At 35.8% G+C, this 14043-nt stretch overlaps 1 long non-coding RNA gene across 1 annotated transcript in view; it reads right to left on the bottom strand.

The window, feature by feature from the left end:
- Positions 1–8145, bottom strand: part of LOC135303309 (uncharacterized) — a 64471-nt gene extending 56326 nt beyond the window's left edge. Inside the window, exon 1 of the long non-coding RNA XR_010364767.1 lies at positions 8081–8145. This is a non-coding gene — a long non-coding RNA (uncharacterized LOC135303309). The remainder of the gene's footprint in view (positions 1–8080) is intronic.
- Between the last annotated feature and the right edge of the window lie 5898 nt (positions 8146–14043).

Below are 14043 nucleotides of genomic sequence, written 5' to 3'. Positions count from 1 at the left end.
GAGACGCTTATAAATGTGATATATGAGATCATAAGGTGGCTGCTTCAGATCCCGTGCAGTTTAGGATCAGTGTAAATGTTGTATAAAGCAGACAGCAAGAATTTGGCAGTCACCCGCATGTGAATAATTTTTAAAATGAGGGTCAGAGGTGTAAAGTAGAAAAAAAGGTATTAGATCATAGTTCCAACTTAGTGAGTTCTCTGTCTCTGTAACCTTCAGTCTTCAGATTACTGAGCTGCATGAAGAACAGCACTTCTTACAGCAAAATAAAATCTTTTAATTCAAATACAATATATGCAGGATATTTCAGTGTAACTAAATTTAACACAACAGGGCATGTTGGCAAACACAGAGCACCAGCTGTCAGCACCCAGAGCTGACATGGTTATTCTTTGTTCAGTTAATTATCTAGGTTGGTTCATTGCTGTATTGCAGCCTAATTAGAGTAGAAGTTATATGATCACTTCTTTCACTGGTCCTCTGGCTCTATGGGTCAAATCTTTGTTTCAGAAGTAAAAGTCTCTCATTTGTATAAACTTTGAGCTTTAGTTTCCAGAGACAAGAACTGGGACTAATTTTCTCATTCTTGTTCATAATTGTAGTGACAGAATTTTTGGGGTTTTGCACTCTTTAAGACTACCACTTCACTTAAGATCAACAAAGTTATATGTGGTAGAAGCAACAATTACACCTTAGAATTCCTTCTAGAGAACCAAATGCTCTGAAATACATAGGTCTCAGGAAAGGAAATGTTTTGTAATTGCTCTTTTGAATATAGGATCTATGTAAATCTCAACACAGCAATCACAGAGGGGACAGCCTCAAACATTTCTTTGAGTTTGTTCACAACTGAAATAGTAACAGGCTCTTGCAATTTGACAGGGATTGGAAAGTTTTGACTTAATAGGATTAAATAAGGATTTGTGTTATCAAAAGCCAACCCAACCCACACAGACCATTTTTCTCTTCCTACTGAGAAGCAATGGAAATTTCATGAGGTTCTAATGAGCAAGATAATAGTGAACATTACTTTGCAAAAAAAACCAAGTTCTCCTAAATGCCAATCATGAGAATATATTTCATATACTCTGTATGGAGAATCCCATCATTCATGTTGGTCATGTGGAACTATTAGACTGAAAGACGCAGACTTTTCTTAGATGCTTTGGGCTTTAGGTAATCACTTTTTACTTTCAGATTTCTGTCATTTTGTATGGATTTCAAAGAAGTATTGACTGTGTTATTTAGTCTGGAATGTGCAGGGGAAAAAATGAATGTGAATATACTGTGAAACCACTTTTAAGAAAGGTATTTACTTTTATTCTAAAAGTATTATGAAAATTTTGAGTGTTTAATAGAAAAGTTACTGCTTGCATCTAGTTTTGCACAGAAATGCTACTGAGGCAAAGAAATGTTAGTGAGGCACCTTGGAAATTTGTGTTTCTCCTTAATGAACCAAGAAAAGGCTTTACTACAGACACTTGTACCGAACTTCTTTCTGATGTGGCACTGCATCACACATCAAGTACTTATCTCTTCAATTTATAATATAAAAGTCCATTTATAGCACAGAATAATGGGCATATTTCATTTCCAATTAAGATTACTCATCTGTTCACACCCACTAAAGTTTCTACTGTACTTTTAATTTATCATTGCTTACTTTAATGCACCCAGTTTAATCACTCTAGCATCAGGAACCAGATCATTATAACCATAGCTGTACTGAACTAATTTAATCTTCTTGGGGGTGAAAAAAAGAAAGTGTGAGAGAACATTTTAGATTCAAAGTACTTGGGCTTTTCTTTTTTGTAACATTACTTACAATCTCATTTCATATTTCAAAATTACTTAAAATTATGAGGCTGGCATGGCAGTTTGACTATGCTGACTCCAAAAAAGTGTCACCTCTCCATCCAAAACTCTACAAAAGGAGGCAGATTTACCAGAGAAAGTTGATTTCACATGGAACTCATGATCAACAGCAACAAGAAAAAAAAAATGTTCATTAAAATTCCTTGGAATGCTTATATTTTCTTTCACACTTTTGCATACTTCAAAAGCACCACAGAATTTTTTCAATGTCTGTGCATTTCTGTGCAAGAGAGATCCAGATCCCGGCAATGTCGAAGACTGGGACTGAGGTGTTCTGACAAAGCTGCCTCAGGAGTACAAGAGAGTTAGTTTAGAAACCTGCTCAGGCTGAGATCAAAATGATTCATTGAAATAGTAGAGAGCTACAGATAAGAATTACTACTGTTTGTGATACACAGGAGAGGTGAAGGAGAATGAGTCCTGACATTGCAAATACATGAAGGGTTTAGGGCAGCAATGAATCACAGTAACAGCTGAAGGATCCCCTCTCACAGTTTTCTCTTGTAAAGGCATTTCCAGGACTTTAGTGTCATGGTTGAAAGATATGATTTTAGAAGTAAACAAAGTGTAAGGTTAAAACTTTGCTTGCTTTGCTGCTTGCTCATTTAGCTCCAAATCTTTCATTCAAGGAAACGGAGGACTCAGGCTTGTTCCTTTGGTAAGAATTATTTTGCACTATGTAGTGGAGATTTATTCACTATAGCAGTTAGTCAGCAAGAACTTTAATCAGTAAAGAAGGAAGAAAGATTATTCTCCAAGGTGAATGTTTTAGTCTGTGAATACCCCCTGGCTTGGGAGATGCACTGTTTGTTGTAATGAAACACGTCTTAACTGCCTACAATGTTTCAGGTAAGTCTCAGGAAAGGAGTGCAGAGCAAGGAAATGTTACTATAGCGACACTTGACTCTGTATCCACTTTGAATGGCAGTCAGCATAAACAAACACAGCCTTCAGGATCTAACCTGCATAAAAAATAACCACTGAAGAACTGAAAAACTGTAAACTGCGATGGGATGATATGCTGACCTCCATCAGTAGTGAAACTGTGAAACCTTAATACCAGTACCAGCTTTGCTTACATGCATCTCTGCCAAAAAGTCACAGCAAAGAAAGAAAAAAGAAAATGAAGGAGTCACATGCATCAGCAACATGTCCCAAATGCACAGAAATAAAATTTCAGAAAGTGTTTCAAATCAACAACAAAATGCAGTGTTTAAAGAGGTGTTGAATACAAAGAAAACCCCCAAACAACTAAGGTATGCTACAAAATGTAGAAATGTCTGCTCTCAAATACTTTCAAAGGCCAGAGATAAAGCAAGGTGCACAACACTGCAGCCCATGTCAGGAAATAAGGAACAAGTACACATAAGCAATTTTCATTAGAATAAATTGTATTTCCCTCACAGGCTTTGTGGCACTAGTTGCTTGCTATATATCAGCTTGTTGCTCTACGGGCAATGAAGCTTTTCCTGTCAAACCCAGTCAGCGTTCATTACTTATGGTAATGAACAACATAGTTTTATCATTTGTCTCTTCTTAATTTCAAATGCTACTGTATTGGAGGTGATATACTTCTTTTGGTAAAGCACTGGTAATTTTCATGCCAGTTTGAAATAATTTTTCTTGTTCATCTGAAGTAGATGAAACTAGTCTTTTTTTTTTTTTCTTGCAGGTGCTTTAAAAATAGCATTCTCTTTATGGGTTAAAGATTGTAGGAATATGGACATGCATCTGTCGCTCCTACAAATAGTTATCACTAGCAATATACAAAATATCGCTATAAATTCTCAGATTATTTCTGTATAGATTTTGGAAGATTCCAAGGAACCACACACCAGATATACAAGTGAATGCACTTTCAAATATTTTCTAAAAATATGTCTACCTTCTTAGTAAGTGTCTGTTAGGAGAGATTTTCTTTTCCTTTCCTACAAAGAAGGTAGAGACATCATGGTCTTTTCTATGTTAAATATATTGCAAGGGTTGAATGGTACCTTCCTACGCTCCAAACCCATCATTATTCTAACAAAAGAATTGACACTTGAAGTTTCCAGAGACATTGTGGAAAGGCAAATCCTATACAAATACCACAGGAAAGGACTTTGGGAGATAGAGAAAAGAATTAGAAAATAAGAAGAATTTAAATCATTAAATTCAAGACAAATCAGCATTCTGCAATAAACTGATCCTTCTACATTGATTCTGCTTGAGGTTGGAGCATGCTGGTAAGCACAAGGGAGATATGTGTACCAGGTGGGGGGTCAGTTCAATGCTCAATAGTCCTGTGAGAAAAGAGAACTTGATTTTTCACACCTGTCAATCTGGCCTTTTCACAGAACATGATATTAATTAAATTACAAGACCAAAGCATTTCTCTGCCTCAATTACTCCATTTTCCCTGAAAGTGATAGAATATAATTATGCTCACATATGTAAGAAGCTCCTGTAAAAAGCAAAATCTATTAATCAGTTAATCAGGTCACACTTCAATAGAACCTTTAATGCTGTGCATCCAGGGGTGCTTCACCAAAAGGCAAATTAGAAACTCAATTAATTATGAATTATTTTAATAAATTACTTGTAAGCCTGGATTTAAAGGAGATCTACATATGCCAATGTATCAAATTATCATCAGTATGGGAACCCCAAAGCAATCATGAGCTGCAGCTGGAAGCTTCATAAATAGAGGAGGCTAAGGATTGGTTTAATCTGAATCTAGAAAAAATCTGAAAGCTACTGAATTTTTAAGATCCCAATATAAATCTAACCCTGCAAGTCAAAGAGGAGGAAGAAAGTATAACATATTAACCATGCAAACTTCCCAGGGATTACCAGCATGCCAGATACTTCAAAAAGTTCCAAAATTTACTATAAAAGAAAAAAATGGGTTTAATGGCTGGGAAAAAGAAAAGCTCACTACAGGATTGAAGCTAAGTAGGTCACTTCATATATGCTCTAATATGAACACAGACTGAAGCCAAGCACATGAGTGAACATCAAAAAAAACCCCTGCATCTTCTTTCCTAGCTATATAATAACTGTGCCATATTGCCATGCCCAAAATGTGAAGCTGTTGCTGTACCCCATTCCTGTGCAGGACTAATGCAGAGATTTGAATGGTTCCTACAGATTTAATAACAATTTGGTTTTATGTAAGCACATTGTTTTCTTCAATGTAATTAAAAGAGGCCTTCTATTGCTAAAATAGTTATAATTTACTAGAAGTTTTGTTCATTTTGTATGAACAAAAATAAATTGTAAGCTGCAGTCTTCATAATTCCCTGAAGTACTCAAGGAAATATGCAGTCAATGCAATAAAATATTGTACAATGTCATTATTTATATGAGAAAGAAAATAATTTTACTGTCTGTGGTGCTTGGGTATCATCAACTTTGTGTCTTTTGGTTAGATTGACATCCTCAGCACCACAGTCTCACTCCTGTCAGCCCTGCTTTTAGCCCTCCGTTCCTCCTTACCCTTTCCGAGACAGTGAGCACTTATAAATGGCTCTGACACCTTCCCATTGCTCTACTTTGTCTGCTAAGGTGGTGAAAGCTGCCCCAGGCATGTGACCAGACTTTCAGAACTCAGGAAAGGATGACTCAGGAGATGTAACACCATCTTTGATGGGATAAGAAAAAAATAAGTAGAATGGAGAAAAGGAAAGTGAGCAAAATCTGGGACAACTTAATATTTAGCTGGATGTCACAGAGGCACAGAGCTCTCTGTATTTCTCATCTGAAAGATTTTCAAGAGGAAAATTCCTACAGCAGCTAACATTAAAATATCAGTCTGTCATCTTCTCTGTAGACTGTAGAGTCAAGTGAAAAATCATATATTGTCCCAAAATTGTCCCATTGTTTTTGGAAAATATTTTTCCCAAATGCAATTTTTTTTTTTTTTTTTGGCTAGGTAGTTTCATAGCATGATATACTACTGTGCTCAACTGAAAGATTTCAAAGAATTACCAAAGCAATTGTTTTCATCATTGTAAGTCTTCTAGCCCTGGGTTGCATGTGAAAGATATTTTCATTTTCTACTTTCATTCATGTAATTTTTTGATTTTTACTAAGCACCTTAAATTACATTTTCCTCATTTTTTAGATTTTATCACGAAAATTGCCCATACAAACTGGAAAAGATGAGTGACTTATGATCAAAAATCAGAAATAAATAGCAGTCTTTGTCAAAACAAACAGCTGTAATAGTCATGGTATATTGATACCAGCCCATAAGAGAATTGTTGAACTCTTGGAACAATTCAAAGACTCAAGGGTAGGAGTAGAAAATGAAAACTGCTAGAGGGTGTAGAAAGAAAACAGACTGGGGGATATCAGAAAGTAAGTTACCTTTGGAATTTATTATACCCAGCTGGAAGAGGCCAAAGAAGAAGCTAAGTCATGAAGATTTCCACAGCTTCATTTACAGGGCCATTAAAAGTTTAATTTACCTCAGGCAATGGTTTTTAAATTGCAAATTAGAACAAGGCACTGATATTTTAAATTTGTCCCGTTGCTTTGTACTCATCAAAAGTGGTATTAAATCTCCCGAGGCCTTTGCACGATGCAAATACCACCATTTTCATAGAGTGTTTTTCAGAAACTTACATTTACTTCTGGTTTGCACCTGATGATGCGAAAGATATGAGGATGCATAACACAATGTAATCACAAACCTGGATTTCATGTAAATGCCAGTCTAGCCCCAAAATCTGAAGTAAGAGTGATTACCCACTTGGGGCATTCAAGCCCAGAGATAAAACTTATTATAAGAACCAGAATTAATAGCATAGACATTATATCAAAGCTTATATACATCACTGCCAAAAAGTCCTAGCAAAGAACTTTTATAAAATATTCAACAGTATGGCTTAAAATCAACAGCTAGTCAAGTTTGTTCTTTCAAAGGCCATTTCTGTGAGTTTCAACACCTGATAAATTGTGGTGAGCAACACATGCCTAGAGGAACACCTTAAAACACTCTGATCTATCACCAACCTACTGTAAATTCTTTGATTTACTGTTCTTAGTCTGTTCTAGTTCATAAATGACATAATCAGCAGCAGCTGAACTGCAGTTCTAATAAGTCACTAGTGCTTGCAGCAAACTTTGTGCCAGGCTTTACATAATTTTGTGACATTTAGTAGTTTTATTATTTATCAGTAGCATTAATTTACTTGTAACAGTATTTACTCTACCTTAGCCATGTGCCATGCTTTTTAAGTCAAAGGCAATGATAGGAATATTGTTCCTAGTTTTATATACAGTGCAAGACACAAACAGGTGCCTTTTCCACCACTACCTTGATCTCGAAGGCCTGTGGTCAATTGCTGTCTAGAAGCACTCCTTCAGCCTTTTAACTTCCCCTCACTGAGCTCCCCAGACACTAGAGATGATGTCAAAGTTAAGCATGCCACCAATCACTTACTGCTGATGAGTAGCAGCAAGGAATCTCTGCCTCAAGGAGTGACCTTGGGAGGTGCCCCCACTCCAGGGAGATCCTGGCGTGCAGCCTGCTGCTCTGCAGGAGAGCTCAACGGGCCCTGAGCTGTCCACTGTTTATAAATAAGATGATTCATTTGTATTTGCATACCAGCAAGACATCTGGGTCACTGATCCAGACAGCCCTTGGCTACCGTGCTGCCATCCATCCCCAAAATCCAGAGACAGCTGGATGCAGCAGCCACCACCCCACTGGTGGCTGTGGCTTAAGCAGGGCAGAGGAAGGCAGGGGAGACACACCATCACTGTCCCTCTTCCAGAAGGTGTTCCAAGGATGAATGGGGTAATCACAATTTCAGTGTCCAACTGAGACTCGGCAAATGAGAGATGATGAATGTGTGGGTCTACATCTGAGGAACAAGGAACCCTCAAGAGACTGAGAAGCTCTGAACTTTTTATTGCAATCAATATTTCTTATGAAATAGTTTGATAGCTATTTGAGAAGTGGCTGGAATTTGTCTGCTGTTCAGACTGATATGCCAGCAGTCCAGGGGAAAAAGCAGTACAGAAACACAGATTCACCAGGGTCATGCTGCCATGTCTTAGCCCGACATGGCAACTGAGCCCCATGCAGGCCCTTGCTCGTTCCCACCCCTCCCTCCAGTGCAATGAAGGAAAGAATTGCAAGAGTAAAAGAGAGAAAATTCATGGATTTAGATAAAACTTTTTAATAGGTAAAGCACCAAACAAGGAATTCACTCACCATTTCCCACAGGCAGGCAGGTTTTCAGCCATTCCCAGGAAAGGGGATCACACATAACAGTTCCTGGGGAAGACAAAGGCAGAGGACTATTGCTGTCTGGTGATCCAAATCCACAGAGTCGTATCACAAAATTGATCACAATAGCCATTTGAGAATTAGAAGGTGTTTAAAAAGTTCAGAAATTCTATACAGTGCAAATAATACTTCCAAATAGAGGAACAAACAAGCAACTCATTTCTGAAATGCATTTCTACCAAATCCAGTAATCTGAAGGATCTCTTTGACACTGAGTGAAATCAGTACGCATTGGCAAAACTAGCAAAATGAAAGAATGCTTAAGTGCTCTAAGATCATACATGCTTTTAGTTTACTATAGAATTAAACAGAATAACTTAGTGCAGTTTACTTAAGCAAACTGGAAAGTTGCTTTTTCTACCATTTACCTTAACAATAGCACAGTTTGGAAAATGGTCACATGATCTTATCACTGCAGAAAATGGGAAGTCAAAGTTGAAAAACACCATTAAAAAATCAACTTTTTTTTTCTTATTTCAATAACACAGGATTAAACCGTGTTACTCATTGACAATGGGAAGCTTATATTCTCTAAGAGTATAAAATGGGCTGAATGCTTTTTTAAAAAAGTCAATGATATCCTGAACTATAAGAATCAATTTTTAAAATTTAAAAAGAAAATTATATTCAGAATAACCTCTGATTCAGGATGCATCCAAAATGCTCAACAATGATGTAGAAGTCCTACAGATTGGCTGAAACATTAGTTATTGGACGTTATTGTATTTTTTTTTGAAATTACACATACACACACTCTCACAAATAGAACTTGGATCTGATTCAGCGCAGGAAAAAATCCTTGGTTTCTTTTTATTTAAAATTATTTGGTTTTGCATTCACTTTATATAGTAGTTGAAGAGAATGTGAGAGAATTATACAACTAAAATAGGAATAGAATGACTAGGACTATTGCATAAAATATGTTTTTAAAAAATTTCTGTAGTTCTATTTTTCCTATACTTTGTGAAATACATATGGTTGCTTCAAACATGGAAATTGTAATTAGGTATATTCAAAATAACAGGTACTTAAAATACCTTTTGGAAGGGAAAAAGCTAACAAAAAAAAAATTGCCAAATTGCTAAAGAAAAATAAATGGATTCAGGCTTGACTCTTCTTAATTAATTTCTTTCTAGTTGGGTACGGTCTACTTGTATTCTCTTCAGGGCTGTGACTTAAGATGTATCATTACTGCACTGCTCACAAATAAGAGCCTGTGCTACCTTCTGATGGGCAGTACACCTTGTTATTAAACTTTCAGCTTAACTGTGTATGATGAGTAATGATCATTGACAGGATGATCTCTGGATGCCCATCCAGTTTGAAAACACTTGGATTTCAGAGTGCTGAAATCTCTGTTTAGCTCTTCTCTGACTTCTGAAGCCAGAAACTGAAGAACACTATTTACTTGAGAAAACTCTCTGCCCTGAATAATGACTTCCACATAAGTGCTCCTCAGTAAAGCACAAAGATTTTTAAATTAAATTCATTACATTTAAAATGTTGTTTAACATCAAGTAATTATAAAATATATTCATAAACCACAACTTATGTAAAATGAAAAAAATATGATTACTAGATATGGAAACAAATTGCAAAATCGGAACAAAACTTTAGATAATTTTCTCAGCTTCTTTGCACATTCTGTGAGTTTTTAAGCACAACAGTTTTAAATTCTTGCCAGATATTAAAGTGTTAAAGACACCAAATAGTTGACTAATGACTCAATATTCTTTATTGCTATACTTCAGAGGGAAAAAAAATATAGCAATGAAGAGAAAATCATGCTTGAAGCCATCTACTGTGCACTCATCAAAAGATTGTTACTCTAGGAAAATAATCAGAAAAAAATTCTGTTTCTCATAGTGGCAAAATGAAAGATCTTTTATATATATATATATTTTTTATTTTTTTTTTTTAACCTCCATGACACTACTTATAAGCAAAGTAAATAAAGATTAGTAGAACACAATCAGTACGTACTTTCTTACTCAGAAGCAACAGATACTTTAAAGTGTGCTGTGGCTGTATCATTGTTATTATTTCCTTAATGTCCTTCAAGAACTTTATTTCCTCTCATTCAGCAGTGGAAATTGTTCATCTTGCCTGTCAAGAAATTCAATGAGTTTAGTGCTTGGCCTTAAAAAGTGCTGGGAACTGCAAAGATTAATACAAATGGAAATTATGAGTATACTCTAGCAGTTATAGATGAAATACAGAAATGTATTTCCTTAATTCTGCCTTGTCCATGATACCTTCAAAATAGACACCTTTCCCTCAAGGCAAAAATTAATACCTGCAAAGAACAGTGTCTGTAATTCCATGAAAATAATAATTCTTTTTTATTCTACCCTCACTTTATGTGCATGGAAAAAAAATCCTTCAGAAGGGCATAACTAGTATAAAATCAATGAACTATAAAGCTGGATTTGTTTTTGTAGTTTATCACTGAGTGTAAGAACACAGGTTCAGAGCCTACTTTTTATTTGGCAGGCATAAAGTCCTTGACAATCAACAAGAAACTATTGGACATTACTCAACTTTTAAGAAATATATCGGTTTGTAAGAATAAACTAATTTTAATATTCACTAAACTTGAAAGATGATTATTTGATTTTTTAAAATTATTATCATACCATCGCTTTCTAATAGGAAATAATTCAATCCATACAAGACTCCCTTACCATTTCAGGGCAAATCATACCTAACCCATTGGCTGATATTTTTCTAATTTTCAGCTAACTGGTCATTTTAACATATATTCTGCTCCACTTTAACCAAAATAAAGAATTTTTTAAAAGTGATCTTAATAGAGTAGTAAAAATGAAAGGAGAAAAAAACTGGAATGTACTTTAATTATCTATGGCAAAGAAAAAGTGAGAAAAAGGTGAGAAACAATCTCCCCAACCATAGATATTTGATATCTCATATTTCAGAAGTTTAATCTCATAATGCAGACTTTCCAGAAAGAAAAAAAAAGGAAAAAACCAAAACAAGAGCAATGCAAGCAACTGCATATTAAAAAAAAACAAAAAGGCAATTGACCACCAAAGACAAAAAATTATGCAAACTAGATCTTTTAAAAATCATTAGTAAAAAAATCTGTTGAGTTGAACTCCCATCTAAGTATGAGTAAATCTACATTAGTACAGTCCTGATTACTTAATGCCATTTAGTTCAGTGAACTTCACATAATTTTTTTACTGATCTAAGATGCATTGAACTTACATAAGTGACTCTGAAATTTTGCTCCTGAATATACTGGTATAAATTAGGATTAACTTCAGAGAATTCAACACCAAGATCAACTTTAGAGAAGTCAGCATCAAATTTTTGAAGCTGCTATTAAGAGCAAATCCTTTTCATTTGTTGCTATCATTTGCCATTTATATGCAAAGCTGAGATGCTACAAATATGTTCATTGCCCTCTTTTTATTATTATATATTTAATTACCTTTGCTGAGAGTTCCAGATGGATAGCATGGTTGAATTAAATTACTTTATAATGAAATGGACATGTTTAAGACCCCAAAAAGTTTAGTGCAATCTGTAATTTACTATCAAAATACATAACACATATAAGTTCAATCATTTTGTTTTCCAGGTTATGCATAGCTTTCGGAGTTATTGTGAATCATGAATGAATCCTTTACTGCTCTATGAGGCTGCAAGCAATCTGGTACAAACGTTTATAAAAAAATAAAAGCATATTTACAGGGCAAGTTCTTCAAAATTCTGTGAAGATTAATGCTGCCCTTAACCTCCAAAGTATAAAGATGGAAAATTTAAGGTCTCTGAGTGGTCATTTCATTTTGCTCCTCCTTTGAGAGGTGACTTCCTTGTGGGCTCTCATTCACAAATGATTTAAGTTGATATAATATAGTTATACAATAAGAGAAAGCCTCATTCCAGCCTCCTTATGGGCTAAATTCACTCCTAGTCAGTTTAGCTCCATTTATTCTACTGCTTAAATTGTCCTTCAGCTTAAGCAGTTTTCTTCATCTCTGATGTTTATCTTGTGAGACATTCATAGTGAACAATCCTCTCCCCTCTCAGTCTTAGCTTTACTTGGTTGAACATCACATTATTCTAGTCCGTAAAACAGGTTCTCTCTTCTCTTGATAATTTTATTTGCTTTTGTCTTTACCTGCTCTTTGAATTTAGCAGCCATAGACACTTGCTCTGGATGCATTCTTACTAGTGATTTGTACAGTGATACCAATATTTCTCTGCACATTCTGAACTATTTTGCCTGTTACAGTCTGAAGTGACATTTGACTTTTGAAAACAGGTTCCTCTTGACAGACTTTAGCCTTTTCTAACTGCATTCCCCCATGCATTCCACACATTGTGGAACAATCTAATCTGAACAATCTAATCTAATCTGATTAAAAAGTAATAGGTCTGAAACTGCATTAGCATGTGTTTAAACTTATGTAGTATATGAAGTTGTTAAACAGATTCTTTTTAGCAGAACAATAATATACCTAAATTAAAGTGTTTATAATCGCTGAGACAAAATTTGCTCAACAAACTTGGCATAGCACGTAGTGCCAAGCCTCAGGCAAAATTTGGAGTGGACTTGTTTTATGATTTTTGAACAAATATTTTATGATATTGCTCTTTTCCATATGATTTCAGCACTTCAGTTGGCTATAGTACTTTGGATTAAAGTATTGTAACATTTTTTTAATAATGAATTGTTAACCTTAAAGGAAGCTTGAGCGACCATGGTGATTTGCATTGTCTCAAATATTTTTCATGTGTAGAACATTTTGTCCTTCTATTTAAATCTATTTGAAACTGTTAATGCTTTACTCTGTGTGATCTTATTAGGACTCTCTGGCTAAGCTGGTAGAGCAAAACACTTGGTGCTGAGGACTTAAAATCCACAGTGACATTACAAATGGGGTTAACTTTGGGACGGAAACATGGCAGGATGACTTGCACAGCTGGAGTGCTCCAATGGGTGACTATAAATAGGATTGAGTGTTTATGGATAAGAATCAGGGGAAAGGACAGGAAAGCAGCTTTCCCACTGGGAGTCTCTTATAGACTGCCCAACCAAGATGAAAAGGCAGATGAAACACTTTATAGGCAACTGGGGAAAAAATCTCAGCAATCACTAGTCCTTGTTCTCATGAGGGACTTCAACTCACCAAATGTCTGCTGAAAGTACAAGATGGCAGAGTACAAGAAAGCAGTCTAGGAGGTTCCTGGGATGTGTGGCAGACAAATTTCTGACAGCTGTTGAGTGAACCAGTTCGGGAAGGTGTCCCACTGGATTTGTTGCTGGTGAACAGGGAAGGACTGCTGGGTGATGTGACAGCTGGAGGCCATCTTAGACACAGTGGTTATCAAATGATAGACTTTTTCCAGACAGCAGACCTTGTTCTGTTTATGAGACTGGCTGAGAGAGTCCTTTGGAAGGCAGTCTTGAAGGGTAAAGGAGTCCAGGAAGGCTGGACATGCTTCAGGAAGGATTTTATAAAGGTACAGCAACAGACTGTCCACATGTTCCAAAAGATGAGCCAATGGGCAAGAAGACCAACCTGTCTTAACAAAGAACTTTGGCTGGAACTCAGGGATAAAAAAGTTTATTACTGTGGATGAAAGGGCAGGCAACTCAGGAAAAGTAAAAGGATGTGATGTTGTGGTGGGCCAAACCCCAGCTAGAATTTAATCTGGCTGTTGTTGTTTTCCTGTAAAGGATATAAAGATAACAATTTTTTTATTTTTTTTAAAAAAACATCAGCAGCAAAAGGAGGTCAAGAGAGAATTTTTGTCCTTTATTGGTGTCTTCGTTTGGAAAGACAGGTGTCTGCTGAGGAAGGCAGGAGCTTCCCCTAAAATGGAAAATGTAAACCTGCTCCCTCCGAATTGCTATA

This window comes from Passer domesticus, chromosome 6 (genome assembly GCF_036417665.1).
Source record: "Passer domesticus isolate bPasDom1 chromosome 6, bPasDom1.hap1, whole genome shotgun sequence".
Classification (NCBI taxonomy): Eukaryota; Metazoa; Chordata; class Aves; order Passeriformes; family Passeridae; genus Passer; species Passer domesticus.
This window is presented reverse-complemented; position numbering and strand designations above follow the sequence as displayed.